The sequence below is a fragment of the Lolium perenne genome, chromosome 7, assembly GCF_019359855.2.
Source record: "Lolium perenne isolate Kyuss_39 chromosome 7, Kyuss_2.0, whole genome shotgun sequence".
In the NCBI taxonomy this organism is placed as follows: Eukaryota; Viridiplantae; Streptophyta; class Magnoliopsida; order Poales; family Poaceae; genus Lolium; species Lolium perenne.
The window spans coordinates 69,879,068-69,901,441 of NC_067250.2; positions in this window are offsets into that span (position 1 = coordinate 69,879,068).

Sequence of the window (22,374 nt, forward strand, 5' to 3'; positions counted from 1 at the left end):
GTTCTGGGAGCCAAAGGTTTGGAAGTAGTCCTGGGAATGGACTGGATGGCGAAACATCATGGACTGATTGATTGTGCCAAGAAGGCCATCACCATGACTAGTAGCACCGGAATAATAGTCGAACACATATCTGAAAGGATGCCCCGAAAATTCACTTGTAACCAAAGCCTAGCCAAACCCACCTTGGATCAGATCAGGGTCGTTTGTCGATATCCTGATGTGTTTCCGGATGATCTACCCGGTATGCCCCCAGATCGGGATATCGAGTTTATCATCGAGCTAATCCCCGGAACCGGACCTATAGCCCAGAGAGCCTATAGCATGAACCCGGCAGAGTTAGTGGAACTGAAGAAGCAACTGGATGATATGCTATTCAAAGGTCTGATTCAACCAAGTGCGTCACCTTGGAGATCCCCAGTTTTGTTTGTGGATAAGAAGGACGGTGCCACTCGTTTGGTTACGGACTATCGTAAGCTTAACGATGTCACCATTAAGAACAAGTATCCGTTGCCCAAGATAGAAGATCTGTTTGACCAGCTGACCGGAGCCCAAGTATTCTCGAAGATTGATCTGCGGACAGGATACCATCAGTTGAAGATTCGTGCCACAGATATCCCCAAAACCACCTTTACCACCAGATATGGATTGTACGAGTACAATGTCATGTCATTTGGATTGACCAATGCCCCCGCTTACTTCATGAATCTCATGAATAAGATCTTTATGAACTTCCTGGACAAGTTTGTCGTTGTCTTCATCGACGACATCCTCATATACTCCAAGTCCGAAGAAGAACATGAGCAACATTTAGAAGTGGTCCTAGATACCCTTCGGGAGCATCAGTTGTATGCCAAGTTCAGCAAGTGTGAGTTCTGGTTGAAAGAAGTAGGATTCTTGGGTCATATCTTGTCAGCCGGAGGAATTGCCGTTGACCCCGCAAAAATCAAGACTGTTGAAGAATGGAAAGCCCCAACCACCCAGACCGAAGTCCGTGCATTTCTCGGATTGGCGGGATATTACCGCCGATTCGTTGAAGGATTCTCGAGCATAGCAAGACCGATGACTCAATTGTTGAAGAAGGACCGGAAGTTCGAATGGACCGACAAGTGTGAAGAGAGCTTTCAACAGCTCAAGCTAAGATTGACAACAGCCCCAATACTGGTGATGCCGGACATTACCAAGCCCTTTGATGTGTACTGTGACGCCTCCAAGATTGGCCTTGGATGTGTGCTGATGCAAGAAGGCAAAGTGATATCTTACCTATCAAGACAGCTGAAGCAGCATGAACAGAATTATCCAACCCATGACTTAGAGCTAGCAGCGGTGGTGTTAGCACTGAAAGTATAGCGTCATTACCTCATGGGTAATCGATGCGAGGTTTACTCGGATCACAAGAGCCTGAAGTATATCTTCACGCAGAAGGAGCTGAATATGAGACAGCGCAGATGGATAGAGTTAATCAAAGATTACGACATGGAAATCCACTATCACCCCGGCAAGGCCAATGTGGTAGCGGATGCTCTGAGTAGACTGCCGTGTCAGTTGAACTCCATGATAGCAATTGAGCAACCCAGCCTGTTTGAAGAGTTTGAACAGTTTAGGCTTGAACTGGTTAGCGAAGGATACCTCGCCAGCATTGAACTCCAACCCACCCTGATTAGTCAGATCAAAGAAGCTCAGAAAGGAAATGCTAGCATTGACGGAATCAAGAACCAAATAGCCGCCGGAAAAGCACCGGGATTCACCGTAGATGAAGAAGGAGTGCTATGGTATAACAAGCGCCTTTGCGTGCCATCAGACTCAGAGTTGAAGCAAGTTATTCTGAAAGAAGCTCACGACACCCTATACTCCATTCACCCCGGAGGAACCAAGATGTACCAGGATTTGAAAGAACAATTCTGGTGGCATGGAATGAAGAGAGAAATTGGAAGATACATCGCCAAGTGTGACATATGTCAAAGAGTCAAAGCAGAACACCAACGCCCCGCAGGACTGTTGCAACCACTACAGATTCCCGGAAGTGGGATTCCATAGGAATGGACTTCATCACCGGACTGCCCAAATCTAGTAAAGGAAATGATTCCATCTGGGTAGTGGTCGACAGACTGACCAAAGTCGCCCACTTCATCCCCGTCAAGACCACCTATCAAGGACCGAGACTCGCCGAGCTATATATCTCAAGGATAGTCAGCCTGCATGGAACCCCGAAGTCGATAGTATCCGACAGAGGATCCCAATTCACCTCCAGATTCTGGCAGAAAGTACATGAAGGACTCGGAACTCGTCTGAATTTCAGCACAGCCTACCACCCGCAGACAGATGGACAGTCTAAAAGAGTCAACCAGATACTAGAAGATATGTTGAGAGCATGTGTGCTAGAGTATGGATCTAAGTGGGAAGACTGCTTACCGTACGCAGAATTCTCGTACAACAACAGCTACTAGGCCAGCTTGCAGATGGCCCCCTTTGAAGCACTGTACGGAAGGAAGTGCCGTACCCCTCTGAATTGGTCGGAGGTAGGAGAGAGTCAAGTCTTTGGACCAGATATACTCCGAGAAGCCGAAGAGAAGGTTCACAAGATCCGCGAGTATCTCAGGACAGCCCAATCAAGACAGAAGAGCTACGCCGACAAAAGACGCCGGGAGATGACCTTCGAGATCGGAGATTTCGTATATCTCAAAGTGTCCCTTCTTAAGGGAATGCAGAGATTTTAGCTTAGAGGAAAGCTCGCACCCCGATATGTCGGACCTTTCAAGGTCCTGAGCCGCCGAGGAGAAGTATCCTATCAGCTGGAGTTACCGGAAGAAATGTCAGCGGTGCACAATGTGTTTCACATCTCGCTACTCCGGAAGTGTTTAGAAGTGCCTGAGAAGACCGAGGTTTTCAAGAACATCGACCATCGAACCCTAACCAAGATCATCAAACCCTAAATTGAGGAGAATTGAAGAAAATGGGAAAAACCCATAATTCACTCACATACACAATATGCCAAATTGCAAATCCTCAACCTAGGCCATAATTGCTTGCTCCCTTGCTTGTAGAATACTTCAATATGATAAACTAACACAATTGCATCATTGGATCAAGAATCAAACACAAGGAAATCAAAATTCTCACATACATATGATAATGGTCACTTGTCACAAAAATATTTTCTTCACTACTTTACCCCTCTGGTTTTCTCATTTCTTGAACTAAACTTGGTCAACCAAAGCCATGTCATCCAAGACCATGTCAAGGTGAGTAACTTTGATGTTGACCATCATGGCTAGAGTTGACTAGGTTGACCAGAATAAAAGTGACAAGAAGGGATGCTGAAATAAAGTGAAGATCATGTCACTTTTGACATTTTGCAAAACAACTCCAAATTGAGTGCCACCACCACCAATACTTCACTTTAATTATATAAATGAGATTCACCAAAAAGAATTTCAAAATTCAAATAAAAACTTCATGCGGCCATATGATCGAACTGGTGGCAGGCATGATTCCAGATTTGAGCTACACCCTATTATCCTCTGGTTTCTTCACTAAACCCCTTTAATCCTTGATCATTGCACTCTCTTACAACCCCTGCTTCACCCTAGTACCTGCCCTGGTCGATTAAAGTGAGAGGAGAGGGAAAAGAAACCCTAGACTAATGCATACCGTGGCCATGCCGGCCACCTTTGGCATCTCCACCTCTGGCCACCATTTCAACCCATTCCCTTGTCCTGGAGCATCTATACAGCACAAGGACGACGATGGTACAAGCCCCTGCAACGCCAACGCTCGGCATTGGCCAGAACGCGCGCGCCCAAAAGCATGCCAGGGCATGCCAGCCAACGCGGTGAGCGCGCACTGGCCGCGCCAGTACGTCGCCCACTCGAGCGCGACCGTCCTCCCCCTGCATCCCTACCGCGGCGTTGAGCAGCTACTCCCCGCCCTCTACACGCTAGACAAGCACCCAGGCCTGCCCCTGCTCCGTCGCCGTCGTCCTCGACCAAATGATGCCGCACGCCCCGTGACAGACTTTGCAAACGCTCGAGCTCTCCCGTCGCCCTTTTCTCTGTCTCGATGCACGTTGAGCATCGCCAGGACACCGCCTATCTCTAGCCGTCCTTCACTTGCCCCTTGGAGCGCCAGAAGCGCCGCGCCATGGCCGCTCCTCCACAGCACACTCGGCCACCTCCCTCCCTCTATAAATAGCGACGATCGGCGCCTTCTCTCTTCACACAATCCACTCCCCTCTCCTCACTGAGCCTCCTCCACCCATCAATTTCATCAGTCCTCGCCGGAGCTGCTCGAATCGCGAGCTCAAGTCCGCCGGAGCCCGCGGAAGCTCTGCTTCGATTGGCGCCTCCCCGAACGCCGCCGCTGCACCCAGGGCTTCCTCATCTTCTACATCTTCTCCGCGCACCTTGCCAGACACCTGCAACGGCTTGGTACGCCCTCCGACCCCCTCGGCTCGCCGCTCGTCGGAGACGACGACGTTCACACGCCGTCGGATCTCGTTCTAATCCTACGGCTTAGATCCCGCGTACCGTTTCGCTATGTTAAGTGTCGCCGACAGGTGGCCCCCACCTCGTCAGTGCGGCCCAAGCGCACCAGATGCGTGTTGGTCTGCAAAGTGAAATTTTAAACCGTTTCGGCCTAGTAACGTTTCCCGCCTAGCCCACCTATTCAAATTGGATTTTATCTTTATTCAAATTGCCCTGCTGATAGTTTAGTAAAATTTGAATAGTTTGAAATCTGCCAAACCAAATTTAGCAAACTTTATACTGTTGGAAAGCCCATGAATTTATCTATCCAATGCCACTGGCCCCACCTCCAAATTCATAGTAGAATTAATTTGATAAAAAGAACAAGACAGAGACTTTTGAACATTCAAACTTTATTTAAAATTTAACCAGAATAGATTTTGAATTGATTCCAACTCTAATAAATCACAAATGATGTCCTCTAATTGATTATGCAATAATATAGACATGTTGTTTGTATGATCATGGACTAGATCAAATAAAAGGGCTATGTAGTCAATTCTAGAGCAATTGAAATTGAAATTCAAACTCAACACTAATATGAGAGCTACCTCTCATTTAAATTTTGATCCTAAGTAATATAACCAGGGGGATTGACTTAGTCTAATGAACCCTTGAGAATTATTACTTAGAGATTTTAATTCATTAAATGTTAAGTATTAAAACTATGTGAAGTGTAGCACTTCAAATAAATTATACTCACATATAATAGATATGAAATGTTGACTTTGGGTCAACCTATATTTCATACCCTATTATTATATGATGAGATTAAATCTTAATAAGAGGTAATGAGAAGAAATGAATTCCTCTAAAGATCTACATACCAAATTTAAGAAATAGGAATAATGAGAGGAAATTATTTTCTTTCAAATAAAGACTAAGCAAATAATACACCATGCCATGTTTGATTGATGATAGGATTAGTGTGTGAACTCTTTTGAGTGTTTCTAGTTTAGTATGTGAGCTTGGTTTAGTATTTATACCTCGTATTCGTATATAGACGCTAGTAACAAGGAATACCAAGAGGAGGAGGGCTACTCTCAGGAAGAAGAAGAGAACTTCGATAACTACCCAGCTCAAGGCAAGCTAACCCTTGCTAAACACAAGTGCTTAGCTCTACAAGAGCAAAGGCACCATCACACTTTACTTTTATGTATTACCTATCCCATGTTTTTACTTACATTTACTTTGCTTATTTATTTCAAAGTACTTTTGATTTATGATTCACTTGGTCTAGAGTAGAACAATACTTGGAATAGATTAGCACAACTCAAAGCTAGATAGCACCCCTCATATAGTTGCTAGTGCTAATCAATTAAAATTGACTACTCTAGATGGGAACATGGTGAAGTGAAATGACTTTGAAACAAAGTAAAGTGGAGGTGGATGTGAACAAGAGAAGATGGTGATTTTTGATAAAATTGATAATTGGGTTTGAATGCGATACCCTTCCAATTATACAAGTACCCCCACAATACCTGATTATGGGTAGGGCTTAACTAGAAACTTGTGTATTTTAGTATGGGTTCCCTCTGAACAAACATCATAGGGGTTACGCTGCGGCTGCCTCCGTTAAGTGTGGATTGATGTTGAAATGAGGTGAATGTACGGCCCAAGCCCTGTGCAGTTCCCGGGTTAACTGCGGTTTCCACCGGGAGGCCAAGCTCATGGGGAGAGGTGCTCATACTAGCATATATAAGTGAAAGGTTTCGATTGATGATCCGCGTACTGTGTTACGATGATTCGGGGTCATCCTCGACGGATGAAATCAAAAGTTGTGGCACAAGAGTACAACCTCTGCAGAGTGTTAAACCTATTCGAATAGTCGTGTCCACGGTTACGGACGATTGGAAAGGCCATACTATCTCCGTTATCATTAAAATGTTTTGATTCTAGAAATGAATGGTGGATTGAAAGGTGATATTATGGTGAACCATAATGAGTTGTGGGAATGACACTAATGTTCCCACTTGAGTTAGTCTAGCACATGATAAGGCTTTACTAAATGTTTATCAAACTAAAACTTGGCTTTACGCAAATAAACCTAGAGCTTAGCACCCCTTACTACACTTAATAAGTAATTATTGTAGAGTTAGTTTGCGAGTACTTTAAAAGTACTCATGGCTTTGCCCTGGCTATTCAAATGCCAGACTATGAAGGAGAGCACCAGTATCAGGATGACGGACAACAGGACGTCTACGATAACTAGGATCGTCTTCTAACGTCAAGCGTTGCCTGTGGAATAGATAGTCCACTACTACTTCGCTTCCGCTACTATTTGTGATGTTGAACAATATATTCGTGTAATATTGGATCATGTGATCTATGGTTGTAAGACAATATGTGTTGTAATAAATGATGACTCTATGCTACTTACTATTATGTCTCGCAAAAACATTATTCCTGGGATTGCGATGTACGGCATAATAGGCATCTGGACTTAAAAATCCGGGTGTTGACAGTAAGTCAGGTGAGCCCATTTCCTCTTCCTCTTTTATTTAATTTCTATTTTGGATTTCCTGTTTTTGAATTCTGTTTTGAATTCATATTTTAATTCAATTATGCTTTCAGATGTTTCTACTTATTTTTACTTTAGGACTTAGCAATAATGATCATTGCATTATTTCATTGCCCAAAACTAATGTGTGATGTATGATTTTATTTGTATCCTTGTGGGTCCTTTTTAAATCTCAATTTAGCCATGAGTTTATGTTTTCTTTGGAATTCCTGTTTCTCCTTGTAATACAACTCTCTTTTGAATTATTGAAAATGGATAATTGCTTTCCAAAGCATTTTAAAGGTTATTATGAGGGCTTGGTTTCTTATTTGAGAGTTTGTTTCACTTGCATATTATTTTATGTGAGCAACATTTTATTAGGGTTTTTCTCAGGTGTTATAAATGAAGCATAAGATTTTATTAATATGCCATACTAGGGTTCTAGTGATATTTACCAAATGGCAATTGGTTTGATTCTCAATTATGGTCTAGGTTTATATTGTGATCACCATAGTGATACTCAAACTACTGTTGAGATATAATTCTAGGTGGTAGATATGAGATGACACCATTTTGCATTGGTTAGGTTTACTCTCCCCAATGCATGATAAATTGGTTATTTGCTTAATCTATCATGTGCTCCTTTAGTTACTAAGGACTTGAGAATTGGTTTTATTTACTACCAATTGACTTTTATTACGATCCTCATTTTATCATTAAAGTAACTAGAGTGAATATTGTTCTTTTTATAGTTAACTTTGGTTATATGGATTAATGATTTCTCACCATATAAAGTATGGAGTTCTACTCTAAAGTTTTCTTAGGTCCTTTAATTGAGGAATATATGGAATATAGATGTGCTAGAGTTCTACTTATGATCACCAAGTGATTCACCAGTTGGGATTGAGATATAAGTCTAGATTTGCTTACTAGTGATCCCCCTATGATTTCCTGTGGTGAATGATATCTACTTATCTTATTAGGGTCTTACTTACCCACACATACCTCAAGAGCATGATCATGGATTAAGCATGATCCACTTGTTCTTAAGATCTCTACCTCAAATTCTTAGGGTTTATGTTCATCACTCAATTTATAATGATCAAGGTTTGGATTCCTAGGGATCTCTCATTAAATGGGTTTCTCACTTCTATGATCAAGCATTGTCTTGATCAATTAAGGTATAGCACTTCTATTTTATTTTCCTGGGTGGCCCTACTATGGTTGTCTCAATAGATCATATCCCAGGAGAATTCCTGAGATGATTACTTATAGTTCTCTCAAGGATTGATGGTTTAACCACTTGAATATATAATAGGTCTCTCCCTTGAATCCAAGTGTTCCTTAACTAACTGGAGTGTAACACTATATCTTGAGCTCTCTTATATAGGAATGGATTATTCTAGGGTTTATGGTGTACTCACAATATTTCTATAGGTATTTAGTCTAACACTCCACTTGGCTATCTTGGTTGAATTAATCTCCTCCTTTCCTTATCAATCCATGGATATATTCTTGTTCCATGTGATATTAGGTTGTCTTACCACTCCAAGATGAAATGGTTAATCTCCTAATACTTTAGTTCAAGTGTTGTCCTTTATTCTTAATTAGGTAAAGCTAGGATTAGTATGAATGGTCTCTCTCATTTGGGAAGGACTTCAATACTAACCTAAGTTTAGGTTCCATAGAGAATGATGTGATCATCAATATCTAGGTTTAACATAATTGGGTTCTCTCTCTTGGGGTGGTCTGGAATAATATCTTAGGGTTTCTCTTGAAGATAATGTTTTGAATACTTGGATGTATATCCAAGGTTTAGCTCAAGGTTGGTTATTGCTTCTCTAATAATTATAGTAGAACTCTCACCTCTCTTGGTTTTGATGTGTAGTAATTTGAAATAGAGAAGAATTATATACTTCTTAAATTGAATCTCCTTGTCTTGTTTCCAAGGTTAAAGTAGAATGGATATCATAGGGTCTATGATAAGAGCATAGATTAGTTTAAGACATGGAGAAGATAAGTCAATAATGGTTTCTCCATTTTATTGTTACTTGGGTTGTAATTGAATAGATATTCATATGCTATGGCAAGGTTTACCATATTATGATCTGTTTTGAGATCAAGCAATTGATCATTTAGTAAAGTGTTGTTGTGTTGATTAATAGTTCCATTTGATCTAACCCCTTAGATCAAATCATCTCTACCCAAAACAAAGTTTTAGCAAAGTCACATTGAGGTTTATAGCGCTTGACTTGATGAGCTACTTCAATTCCACCAAGGTCAAGTGAAACTTCAGTTACTGTGACTGTTTTACTTTAAAGCGCGAAAATTCCTCAGATTTTCTATGCATGAATGCAATGCACACATCTGTTTCCTCTATTTTTGTAACCCCAATACCTGGGATATTACACCGCTTAAGACGTGGCAGGCCTCGTGTGGGCCTACCATCTACCACGGGGTTTCAGCCGGTTAACACCGTTAACTGCCAGTTAACGGCGTCTGCCACGTGTCAGTTTGCATGACGTCAGCAGTCAACGGGCTCCCGGAAACACTTGGGAAACGGTCCGATTTTCCGTGGCGGAAGGGCGCCCAAGCGCGATGGACCGAAAAAATCATCGTAGGACTTTGCCTGACGCAGTTTCCACAACAGAACCCATATTGTCGGGTTAGGCCCATAGGCGACGAAAAATACCCCTTAGCGGACGATTTTGAGACGTTGTCTATCAGAACTTTTCTTGTAGTGAGTAGAGGCTCTGGCCAAGTTGATACTTGTAACTCCAAGAGGGAGTATTTATGCTCGATAGTGGGTTCATGCCTCCATTAAATCTGGGACAGTGACAGAAAGTTCTAAGGTTGTGGATGTGCTGTTGCCACTAGGGATAAAACATCGATGCTTTGTCTAAGGATATTTGTGTTGATTACATTACGCACCATACTTAATGCAATTGTCTGTTGTTTACAACTTAATACTAGAGGGGGTTCGGATGATAACCTGAAGGTGGACTTTTTAGGCATAGATGCATGCTGGATAGCGGTCTATGTACTTTGTCGTAATGCCCTGATTAAATCTCATAGTACTCATCATGATATATGTATGTGCATTGTTATGCCTTCTTTATTTGTCAATTGCCCAACTGTAATTCGTTCACCCAACATCTGCTATCTTATGGGAGAGACGCCACTAGTGAACTGTGGACCCCGGTCCTATTCTTTACATCTGAAATACAATCTACTGCAATTGTTCTTTACTGTTCTTTGCAAACAACCATCATCAACCACACTATACATCTAATCCTTTGTTTACAGCAAGCCGGTGAGATTGACAACCTCGCTGTTACGTTGGGGCAAAGTTCTGTGATTGTGTTGTGCAGGTTCCACGTTGGCGCCGGAATCCCTGGTGTTGCGCCGCACTACATTCCGCCACCATCAACCTTCAACGTGCTTCTTGACTCCTACTGGTTCGATTAAACCTTTGTTTCTTACTGAGGGAAACTTGCTACTGTGCGCATCACACCTTCCTCTTGGGGTTCCCAATGGACGTGTCAACTACACGCATCAAGTTTCCATGACATCAGGATGGTAAACAACCGTTCTGTAGTCAAACAAACTCATGAGATACAGTGCATTGCGAAAGAGTTTGAACTCCTTAAGTTGCCCCCTTCATGGAGGAACTTTTCCACAACTCTCAAACACAAGAGACAGGAGATATCAGTTGAAAATCTGATAGCGTCTCTTGATGTTGAAGAGAAAGCTTGGGCTAAGGATATTACTGAGAAAGGAGAGGGTCAGTCTAGCACCAACATGGTGCAGAAGAAACCCTACAGCAAGAACAAAAGGAATAACAAGCCCTCCTTCAATAAGCTTATGAAGACTACAACTTTCAAGAAGAAGAAGATGATAAACAAAGCAGATCTGTGTCGGGGGGAAGACCCCGGGTAGGGCAATGGACGTAGAGCAGCCGGCTAGAGGTTGGCCGGCTCGCGGCAAAGGCCGGCTGAGGAGCCGTGGCCGGCTGCTTCGGAAGCCGGCTGGCTCTATGTCCTAGTCGGCCTGGCTACGGCCGTTTGCGCTGTGGCTGGGCTGGCTTCTACAAGCCATATCCGACTGGGGTTCACACCTCAGACCGACTCGAGGCTGGCGAGTCTTGCATGAGAAGGAACTGAGCAGGTGGTCCGGGTTCAAAGGTCCACGCTGACCTCATCTCCCGTAAAGCGCGGGGCACTGTAGAGGAACAGTGCCACGCGACGGACAGGCCATCATGGCGTACGCCGATCAGTACCGGCTACAGGGCATGATGGCGACAGGGACACTTCCTCTCCATACCGCTGACTCTGGCAGACGGATGGGACGGGCCACTACGCCTCAACGGCTCCGTGACGTCAACGCCTCGGGAAGGAGCGGAAGCCGGAGCCGGCCAAGCCGGCCACTAGACTCTAGGGACTTTTATGTAAAGTGCCAGCGCCTATATAAGCTGGGCTACCCCCTCGTGCGGGGGACGATCGATCACTTCTCATTCATTCTAGTCTTAGCGCTGCCCTGTGAGAGAGACCTTCGTCTACCTTAGCCTCCCAGGAGCAGCCGGATACAGCTCTAGGAGCATCACTGTACTGTGATATCATCATATACACTCATAGAAGGAGTAGAGGTGTTACCTCCATCGGAGGGCCTCGAACCTGGGTACGTCGCCGTGTCGCTCGTGCACATACCCGCTTCCGGATACCACCGTGAGACCATCTAGGAACCACCTTCGATTAGCCACCCTATGGCATATGCCGTGACGACACCACGACATTTGGCGCCCACCGTGGGGCCTTCAGCGTCCGCGGCCGGTGTCTTCATCCGGACGGGCCTCACCATCACCACCGGCGAGCGGATCGCTTCAGGCTTGATCTGGAGATTCGGCTCCCTCGACTGCATCAGGGACAACGCTGGTTGCTTCGCCGACCGGCCATTCCCTGCCGGCAGCAACATCATCAGCTTCGGCGGCTTCGACGTCTACGTCGCCACCGTCGCACCACCGCGCTATCCGCGCCAGATCCTGCGCTCCGCAAGCCCTCCTCCTGGAGCCGGCGCCAGCCTCACCACCGCCAGCCCCTGCATCATGCACGAGGTCATGGCAGCCGGCGACGAGCAGCCCACCAAGTCCACGCGTGTCCACGGCCCGGACCTAGAGCGTACAACCGCGGCCGGCGCGTCCGGCTCGGGCCCAAAGGCGCCGCCACCACCGTCCCAGTTGGACGAAGTCCGGGCGAAGCTGAGCACACCGCTCACGCCTGGCGGCGACCCCGCCACCATCGAGGCGGATTTGGAGGCGCACCGCCAGCTCCTCCTCAAGCAAACAGAAGAACTGGCTGCTGCTAAGCGCCAGATGGAGATCTCCCAGCGCGAGTACAACCGCGCCCATGGACTCACTCTAGGCGGCGACGGTCCCAGTCGAGCCGGCCAGATCCGCCGCAGGGGCCGTGACCTTGGCACCGAGATCGCCCGCGACGGCGCTCCTTCACCGACTCCGTCTGCGGAGCAACCCGTCTACAACACCCCCGACAAGAACATGCGCGTGGCACAAGCCGCCGCAGAAGAGCTAAACCGCCTCGAAGGCGATGAGTTACGCCGCCAGACCAAGCGGGTGACTGAGCTGCTCAACGCAGCCACCAAGCAAGCGGCCGACCCCAGGTATGCCAATGCCCCGAGAGCTTCTCACGCTCGTCGCGCTGCAGGCAATGACAGGGAAGGCGCCAGGGACACGGCCGAGTCCTCCTCCCCAGCACCAAGTCGGCACCGTGACTCCCGGGCCACACACGCAAGCTCGAGCCGGCCGAGTCACCAGCCGAGCGGCAGCAGCCGCAGCCGGCCTCCTCCAAGCCGGAACCAGGAGCAAGACTCCGAGCCCCGCCGCCAGCACCGGCCGGCTCCAGAAGCGAGCGGCGCACGCCAGCCGGCACGCTCCCGGCTGGGCCCGCGCATCGAGCCAACCGACGCCAGAGAACGCCTCGACCGGCTGGTCGAATCCCGCATCGCGGAAGAAGAAGCGCCAGCCGGCCCAAAGTGCTTCGGGCCGCGCATCATCAACGAGCCCATGATCGACGGCTTCCAGCTCCCGCGCGACACCCCCAAGTACGACGGCACTGCCAAGCCGGAGGACTGGTTGCTGGACTACTCCACGGCAGTCGGCATTGCCAAAGGCAACAAGCGCTGGACTGTGCGCTACTCCCCCCTCATGCTGCTCGGCTCCGCCCGCACATGGCTCAACAACCTACCAGCCGGCAGCATAAACGGCTGGCTGGACTTTGAAGCCGCCTTCATCAGCAACTTCACCGGCACTTACCGCCGGCCGGGTCGGCCCCAACAGCTGGAGATGTGCAAGCAGGGCCCGGACGAGACGGATCGCGCGTACCTAACGCGCTGGTGCGAAATGCGCAACTCCTGCGAGGGCGTGCACGAGATCCAGGCCATCAGCTTCTTCATGGGAGGCTATCGGCCCAACACCATGTTGTGGCACAAGTTACGCCGCAGCGACCCCCAGTCGATGGCCGCCTTGATGGCCATCGCCGACAAGTACGCGCTGGCTGAGGAAGCCGGCAAGCCTCCGGCTGAAATTTCGCCGGCCCCCGCTGATATGGGTATACCCTTCGGGTATCCATTATTGGTATACCTGGATCGGCTCGGACCAATATGGAGAAGGCCCAACAAGGCAACCCGAAGAAGTAGTCGACTAGGACTCTTGTAAAAACCCTAGGCTGGTTGCATATATAAAGCCAGCCAGGGCACCCGAAATAGGGGGGACAATAGATAGACAACATAGCTCCGCCTACGGCGACACCCTGTAAACACATCTATGGTCATATACTGGATTGCTAGCAGCACGTAGGGATCCTCCACCAAGGGGACCCGAAGCTGGGTACGTCGTGTGCCTAATCTCGCTCCCGGAATCTCCATCGTCGCTCTCTCCCGAAACCCTAGTCTACAATCCGTAGGCATTGACAAATTAATCCCTCGTCAATTGGCGCCGTCTGTGGGAAATCGCGACGACTAGGTTTTGTGATCCGGGCGGGATCCGTCGAGTTCGTCATCTGCAAGACAGAATATGAGAAAAAAAAAACCAGATTGCATCTAGCTCATGTACTTCGGAAGCGCTCAAATTCACCATCAAGAAGCTGCAGTATCGGGCAAGCAGCGCCTGATCAAGTGAACCGAAGTTGCCTGGGATCCAAGTGTTTACCATGGAAAGAGGAAAAAGTAAGGCATGATGCTGCTTCGCGTGAAGATCGGATCAAATTTTCAGAAGAAAAAAAAAAGGAAAGCGGCGAGATGTCATCGAGTCAGGAAATCATAGACGCGCAAGATGACAAGACTCAATGAACCGGCGACACGAGGCGGGACGAATCTATATTCAGATCAAGGTCTACGTATCTATTCAAGGGCAGCCTAATTTATTGCCCGGCTAATCGATCCTGGGAAGGTTTCACGTGGTCTTGCTCCCTTCAAGCCCACCACATACACTCGAATTGCTTAGCCTTTGACAGTGTCATGCATGGATTATCTGAAGCACGTTTGGTAGCCCGGGGCTACTTAGAATCTCTATCTCTTATCATACATGCTCCCCTTAGCTATGTTGAGGTGAGAGTTATCACATGTTTGGCAACCCGGTATGTGTTGAGCTATGCTCACATGAGATGGTGTTTGGTACAACTTATGATGAGGAGAGCATGGCTCACAGCAGTTTTACAAAATAGTCCAATTTTTTAGCAAAAAGGCCCTAGAACAGACAGATAGAAAAGCAATCCAGCCCTCAAGATTGCATCTCACGCCATTGACGAGCTGGGCGGCCATGGGCGGCGGCAGGCGGCGCTGCGCGGCGGAGGGCGGCGCTGGGCGGCGGCGGGCGGCGCTGGAACGCGGGTCTGCGAGGGCGCTGGCCGGCGGGTCGTGCTGACGAGGGCGGCGGCCGGCGTGCAGCGGAGGGCGGCGTTGGGCGGCGGCGGGCGACGGGTCGTGCTGACGAGGGCGGCGCTGGCCGGCGGGTCGTGCTGACGAGGGCGGCGGCCGGTGTGCAGCGGAGGGCGGCGGCCATCGTGCAGCGGAGGGCGGCGGCCGACGTGCAGCGGAGGGCGGCGGCCGGCGTGCAGTGGAGGACGCGGCCGACAGCAGCGTGGCCTGGGCGCGGCGGAGCTCGTCCATGGCCTTGGGAGAGGAGATGGGGGAAAATGAGAAGAAAAAAGGTGGGGGTGGGGGTCTGGGGGGTGGCGGTGGGTCTGTGCACAGTATTTTGTGGGATGAGGAGAGCCTGGGTCTGTTGCGAAGCTCGATTTGAGCTTCGCTCCTCAGCCCGGCTCTCAGACGTTTTCCGTATCCCTTCGGCAGTGCTCAGATGAGAAGAACCGGTCTAACAAACACTGTCTCCCCTTAAAATCTCGGTTGGGAGGAGAGATTCTGAGTAGCCCCGGGCTACCAAACACACCCTAAGTCTCCAAGTACAACTCGTGGATTGAAAGCCTCCACACAGCCAGTTTTGATACTGAACATGAAAATTGCTTGGAAAATCATCGAGGTCATCCGTCTGATCAGTTGCGAACTCTCATCCGATCACAAGAACCATCAGGTGTTATTTTTATATTTATCTTTAAAAGTTATTTATTTGAACAAATATACGTATATTTTGTTTTCTGCTATGTCTACTTTTCTGCACACAGTTAAATACACTACAGTCTTCATCGCGGATTCGCCACGCCGATCCACTTCATTATGCTCGGGAGTTCACCCATCGAGGATCCACCACGTCGGCTGCGTCCGTTTCATCGATATCTCCTTTACATCGGCACGCTCGGGGGCTCACCTGTCGCGGATCCACTTCATCGACTACGTTTTGTCGGGTCAACAACTTTCGGCTAAAACGCGGGACGTCTCCGTTTCATCGGTTGCGTCCTCTTCATCGACTATGTCGGCCACATCTACTACTTCCGGCCAGGCGTCGCGTGACTACAGGCTACGTCCGAGGCACGACTTGCGTCCACGTCGGCTTCGCCGCACCCGATAAAAAGCTAAGTTTTCTTTCTCCTCCAAGATTCAATTATTTATTTACTTTTGCCACACCCGAATACTCGGGGGCTACACCATTGCATTATTACAACAAATTCATCCAAACACTAGGGGCTGCGCCATTACTTCGTCACCACAAATATATTCGGTTACTTGGTGAATTTCTTCTTTTCGGCTCTGGATATATCTTCTCCGGCTTAGTGGAATTATCTTCTCCGGCGCAGTGGAATTATTTTTTCGGTTTAATGAATTTATTTTCTTCGACTTAAGTGGATTTATCTTATTCGGCTCGGTGGATTTATCTTCTTCGGCTTGCTGGATTGTTTCTCTTCGGGTTATTAGTGGTTCACTCTTATAAAATATTACCCGATGCGTTTCCGGGATAATGGATTCATCTTCTATGGTTATTACTAGAACTATTTTCTTCGGATCAAAGGATTCATCTTCTATGATATCAGCGGATTCATCTTCTATGGTTATTACTGGATTCTTCGGGCCAATGGATTCATCCTCTATGATATCGACGGATTTATCTTCAATATATGCTCTATATTTAATGGCATAATTTTCAATATGGATTCATCTCAAATACTTCATCTGGGATTCATCTTCGTATATTATTGTCTACGGCTTCATCCTAAATGGCTTTACCAAATATGACGCCGCGACTCCATCAACTTATTTCGACGTCACGCCTAACGCTCGGGGGCTCGACAACGATTTCGCCTCGGGTCACGACTGCGACACAACAATCATGACATCACCTCAGCAACGCTAGGGGCTCGGCTATTTCTTCATCAACAATTTCGCGGCATCCACTTTTGCTATTTGGTGGTTTCTACTTTGGCTAGATTTCTTATCTACACTCGAAGACTTCATCATGCATCGACTTCGTCGTGTCCAAAAAGCTAAGTGTTCCTTTATTTCACATAAAGTTGATTGTCGTTTACTTTCGTCGCACCCGATAGTTGGGGGCTGCGCGGCATATATTCACTTTACATATCATCGAATCTGAGCATCTGACACCGCATGCGAAAAAGAGAGTCAAGGGAAAGATATAAAAAGTTTGTTTATTTGTGCAGGAGAAAGCAAAATTCAAAGTATATAAGAGAGAACCCGACGAAATTGTCTACAGGGAGAACTCGACGAAATTGTCTTCAAGAAAGAACAGGACCCGAAGAATTATCTTCAAGGAGGTCCCGAAGAATTATCTTCAAGGAGGTCCCAAAGAATTATCTTCAAGGAGCTCCCGAAAAATTATCTTCAAGGAGGCCCCGAAAAATTATCTTCAAGGAGGTCCCGAAGAATTGTCCTCAGGGAGGACCCGAAGAATTGTCCTCAAAGAGGACCCGAAGAAATTTTCCTGAAGGAGGAACTCGACGAAATTTTCATCAAGGAGGAACCCAAAAAAAAAAAGGTGGACAAATCTTCGGGTTCATTGACTCGTCATATTGTTCCGAGCAAGAGCATCGGTGATGTACCCGACAATATAGAATGACCAATATATTCAGCTGTCTCATCAAGCCCGAGAGAAAAATAGAAGAACCCGCAAAATGGGTCATTACATCAGCCGAACAAGGCACTTGACAAAATATTCTCAGAGCACCAAAGTCGCGAATAATCTCTGAATGCCGCAAAACTCTGCGAAGGTAAGACCCCGGGTCCGTCCTGTGTGGCGTGGCATCGCCAAAGACTGCGCTCTGCTACTTTTTTCCACATCAACAGATGTTAAGAAATATCCCAGCGGACGCGCTGTGGACCCGATAAAACATGACTGGGGCTCGACAGATGGTAAGACCTTAAGCGGCACCTGTCGAGTTTGCACCATTATCCCGAGATCATGTCCAGGGACGTGATCTTGAAGTAGGTTTTTGCGGATTGCCACTAGAGCAGTTAACTAGTACCTGATCCGTCAGATGAACTAGCCCCAATTACCATTATCCCTGTACAATATAGATATGGATGTCAAATAAAAATAGCAACGGCCTGGAGTCGATAAAAAGAGGGGCTGCGCCAAGTTCTTTATCGAGTAGTACAACTCGAGCCTATGCCTAGGTGCAAGCACCTGCCCATAGGCTCGGGGGCTACTCTTATCTAGAGTATTGTTCACCCTCCTGATAAGATAAAAGAAAGAGGAAAAATTGTGGAGTCGATTAAAAGCAAGTTGAGCCTACACCCAAGTTCAAACACTTGGCTGTAGCCTCGGGGGCTACTCCCATCGGGAGCGCTGGTCGCGCACCCGATAGAAAAATAACTTCGACATCATCTATGACAATCAAGGTTTGTAGACTCAACTCGATTCTACGACTCGAGTGGAGCCTACTCCCATCGGGAGCCCATGGATTTCATCAAGTCCTCCAGAAATATAGTTAAGTTCTTCATCGAGTAGTACAACTTGAGTCTATGCCCAAGTGCAAGCACTTGCCCATAGACTCGGGGGCTACTCCCATCGGGAGCGCTGTCGCGCACCCGATAGAAAAATAATTTCAAGAATCATCGACATCATGTACGCTGCACATGATCTACGACATGGACCTCGCCTTGTATTTTCTTCGACTTCGGAGATGATTATGCTTGGAGTCTCTACGCAAGTCTTCGACTTCCCTAGACACTCGGGGGCTACTGACATGGGTATACCCTTCGGGTACCCATTATTGGTATACCTGGATCAGCTCGGCCCAATATGGAGAAGGCCCAACAAGGCAACCCGAAGAAGTAGTCGACTAGAACTCTTGTAAAAACCCTAGGCTGGTTGCATATATAAACCCAGCCAGGGCACCCGAAATAGGGGGGACAACAGATAGACAACATAGCTCCGCCTACGGCGGCACCCTGTAAACACATCTATGGTCATATACTGGATTGCTAGCAGCACGTAGGGATCCTCCACCAAGGGGACCCGAAGCTGGGTACGTCGTGTGCCTAATCTCGCTCCCGGAATCTCCATCGTCGCTCTCTCCCGAAACCCTAGTCTACAATCCGTAGGCACTGACAAATTAATCCCTCGTCACCCGCCAGGCGGGACAACAACAAGCCGGCCGAGGCCGGCTCACATGGCAGCCGGCGGGACAACTACCGCGGCAAGCGTCACAGCGACCAGCCGGACCGCCGGTACGGTTCCACCCAAGTGGCAGCCGTGTCGGACCATGCGGCGGCTAGCGGAAGCCGGCGCCAGAAGCAAGACCGGCCCTGGAAGCCGAAGTACACCTTCGAGCAAATGCTCGACTCGCCGTGCAAGTACCACAGCGGCAAGAACCCCTCCAACCACACCACCCGCGACTGCCACTTCATGAAGCGGCTGACAAGCGGTGAACCTCTCCCGCCTCCACCCCCGCCTCCACCAGCCGGCGGGCAGGGTGGCCAAGCCGGCGCAGAGAACGCCAACCTCGAGCACCACGAGGCTAACCACGTGCACCATGGCCGCTACTTGGCTGAGGATGCTACATACATCATCTTCACCTCCGAGCCCGAGGACAAGACGAGCCAGCAGAGCCGTTCCCTCGAGGTCAACGCGGTCATACCGCCGGTCCCCCAGTACCTAAACTGGTCAGAGCAGGCCATCACTTTTGATCGCCGGGACACACCGGCTGTCCTGCCGAAGCCGGGCAGCTACGCCATGGTCCTCGACCCCACCATCGGCACAACCCGGCGCAGCGTGCCCTTCTCGCGCATCCTCATCGATGGGGGCAGCAGCATCAACATCCTCTACCGCGACACCGCCCGCAAGCTGGGCATCCAGGAGACCGAGTTGCGCCCCACCCCCACCGTCTTCCATGGCATCGTGCCAGGCCACTGCTGCCAGCCGATCGGCCGGATCACGCTGGAGGTGATGTTTGGGAAGCCGGATCACTTCCGCACCGAGAGAATCGAGTTCGAGGTGGTGGACCTCGTCAGTCCCTACCACGCGCTCCTGGGCAGGCCGGCCCTGACCAAGTTCATGGCGGTGCCCCACTATGGGTACCTGAAGATGAAGCTACCTGGCCCAAAGGGGGTCATCACAGTAGCCGGCGACTACCGCCGCTCCATGGACTGCGCCACGCAGAGCTCTAAGATGGCCCAGACGCTGGTCATCGCCACCGAGAAGCAGCTCATCCACGACGCCGTCACCCTGGCTAAAGCCGCGCAGGCGGACATGCCGGCTGTAGGCAACCCGGCTGGGATGACTCACTTCCAGCCGGCCGACAACACCAAGAAGATCCTGCTCGATCCGGCGCAGCCGGACAAGTACGTCACCATTGGTGCCGGCTTGAGTAGGAAATAGGAAAGCGAGCTCACCAGCTTCCTCCGTGAGAATCGGGACATCTTCGCATGGTCTCCAAGGGACATGCCGGGTGTACCGAGGGAGTTGGCTGAGCACCACCTCCACGTCAGGCCTGAAGCCAAGCCGGTGAAGCAACCCCTCAGGCGCTTCGCCGAAGAACGAAGGAAGGCCATCGGTGAAGAAATCGCCCGGCTCCTTGCAGCCGGCTTCATCATGGAAGTGTTGCACCCGGACTGGCTGGCGAACCCGGTCCTGGTTTTGAAGAAGAACGGCTCCTGGCGCATGTGTATCGACTACACCAGCCTCAACAAGGCGTGCCCGAAGGACCCCTTCCCCCTGCCGCGCATAGATCAAGTTATAGACTCGACTGTCGGCTGTGAACTGTTGTCTTTTCTAGATGCCTATTCAGGCTACCACCAGATTCCTTTGAATCCGGCTGATCAAATAAAGACTTCGTTCATTACCCCGTACGGGGCTTACTGCTACACGACTATGCCATTCGGCTTGAAAAATGCAGGCGCCACCTACCAAAGGTGCATGCAAAAGTGTTTGCAGGATCAAATCAGCAGAAATGTTCACGCATATGTGGATGATGTCGTTGTAAAAACCAAGGAGATGCCTACCCTCCTTGATGACCTGAGAGAAACCTTCACCAATCTGCGAAGATTCCGGATGAAGCTCAACCCGGCCAAGTGCACGTTCGGCGTGCCAGCCGGCCAACTCCTGGGCTACCTCGTCTCTCAGCGAGAAATCGAAGCCAACCCGGAGAAGATCAGTGCCATTGAGAAGATGGAGCTGCCGCAGTGCCTCAAGGACGTCCAGAAGTTCACCGGATGCCTGGCCTCCTTGAGCCGTTTCGTCAGCCGGCTGGGGGAGAAGGCACTGCCCCTGTACCAGCTGCTGAAGAAATCGGACAAATTCGTCTGGTCATCGCAGGCGGATGAAGCCTTCCGTGACTTGAAGCGCGTGCTCTCAACCGCGCCCATCCTCGCATCGCCGGCTTCAATGGAGCCGATGCTGTTATATATCGCCGCCACCAATCGTGTGGTTAGCGTCGTCCTGGTGGTGGAGCGCAAGGAGGCCGGCAAGGAAGCCGGCAAGGAGCAATCGGTCCAGCGCCCAGTCTACTACCTTAGCGAAGTGTTGTCCCAGTCGAAGCAAAACTACCCCCACTACCAGAAGGTCACCTATGGCGTGTACATGGCGGCCAAGAAGCTCAAGCACTACTTCCAGGAGCACCCCATCAAGGTGGTGGCCACAGCACCCTTGGAGGAAATCATCGGCAGCAAAGACGCGAATGGCCGGGTTGCCAAGTGGGCCTTGGAGCTAGCCGCCCACACCATCATCTACGAGCCGCGCACGGCCATCAAGTCGCAGATCCTCGCGGACTTCTTCGTCGACTGGGCCGAGATGCAATACCTGCCGCCTGTGCCTGACTCCACACACTGGAAGCTGCACTTCGACGGCTCGAAGATGCGAAATGGCTTAGGAGCCGGCATCGTCGTCACCTCTCCCAAGGGAGATCGGCTGGACTACGTCCTGCAGATCCACTTCGCCGCATCCAACAATGTGGCGGAGTACGAGGCGCTCATCCATGGGCTGAAGCTGGCCAAGGAGATAGGCGTGCGTCGCATCCTCTGCTTCGGCGACTCCGACTTGGTCATACAACAAGCAACTGGCGATTGGGACGCGAAGGAGGCCAACATGGCCTCATACCGCTTCCACGTCCAGCAGTTATCCGGCTTCTTCGATGGCTGCGAATTCCATCATGTGCCGCGAGCAAACAACGAGGCGGCTGACGCCCTATCCAAGATTGGCTCAACCCGGCAAGCTATTCCGCCGAACCCGGCAAGCCTTGGCGGTCCTAAAGAAGCCGTCCATCATACCGTCACCGGACTCGGATTCCATATTCGTGCCGGCTGACCCGGGGGCTTCTCAGCCGAACCCGGGGGCTTCATCGCCCAAGTCGGGGGCTTCTCAGCCGAACCCGCCGGCTCCACAGCCGAACCCGGGGGCTTCTCAGTCCAACGCGGGGGCTTCTCAGCCAAACTCGGGGG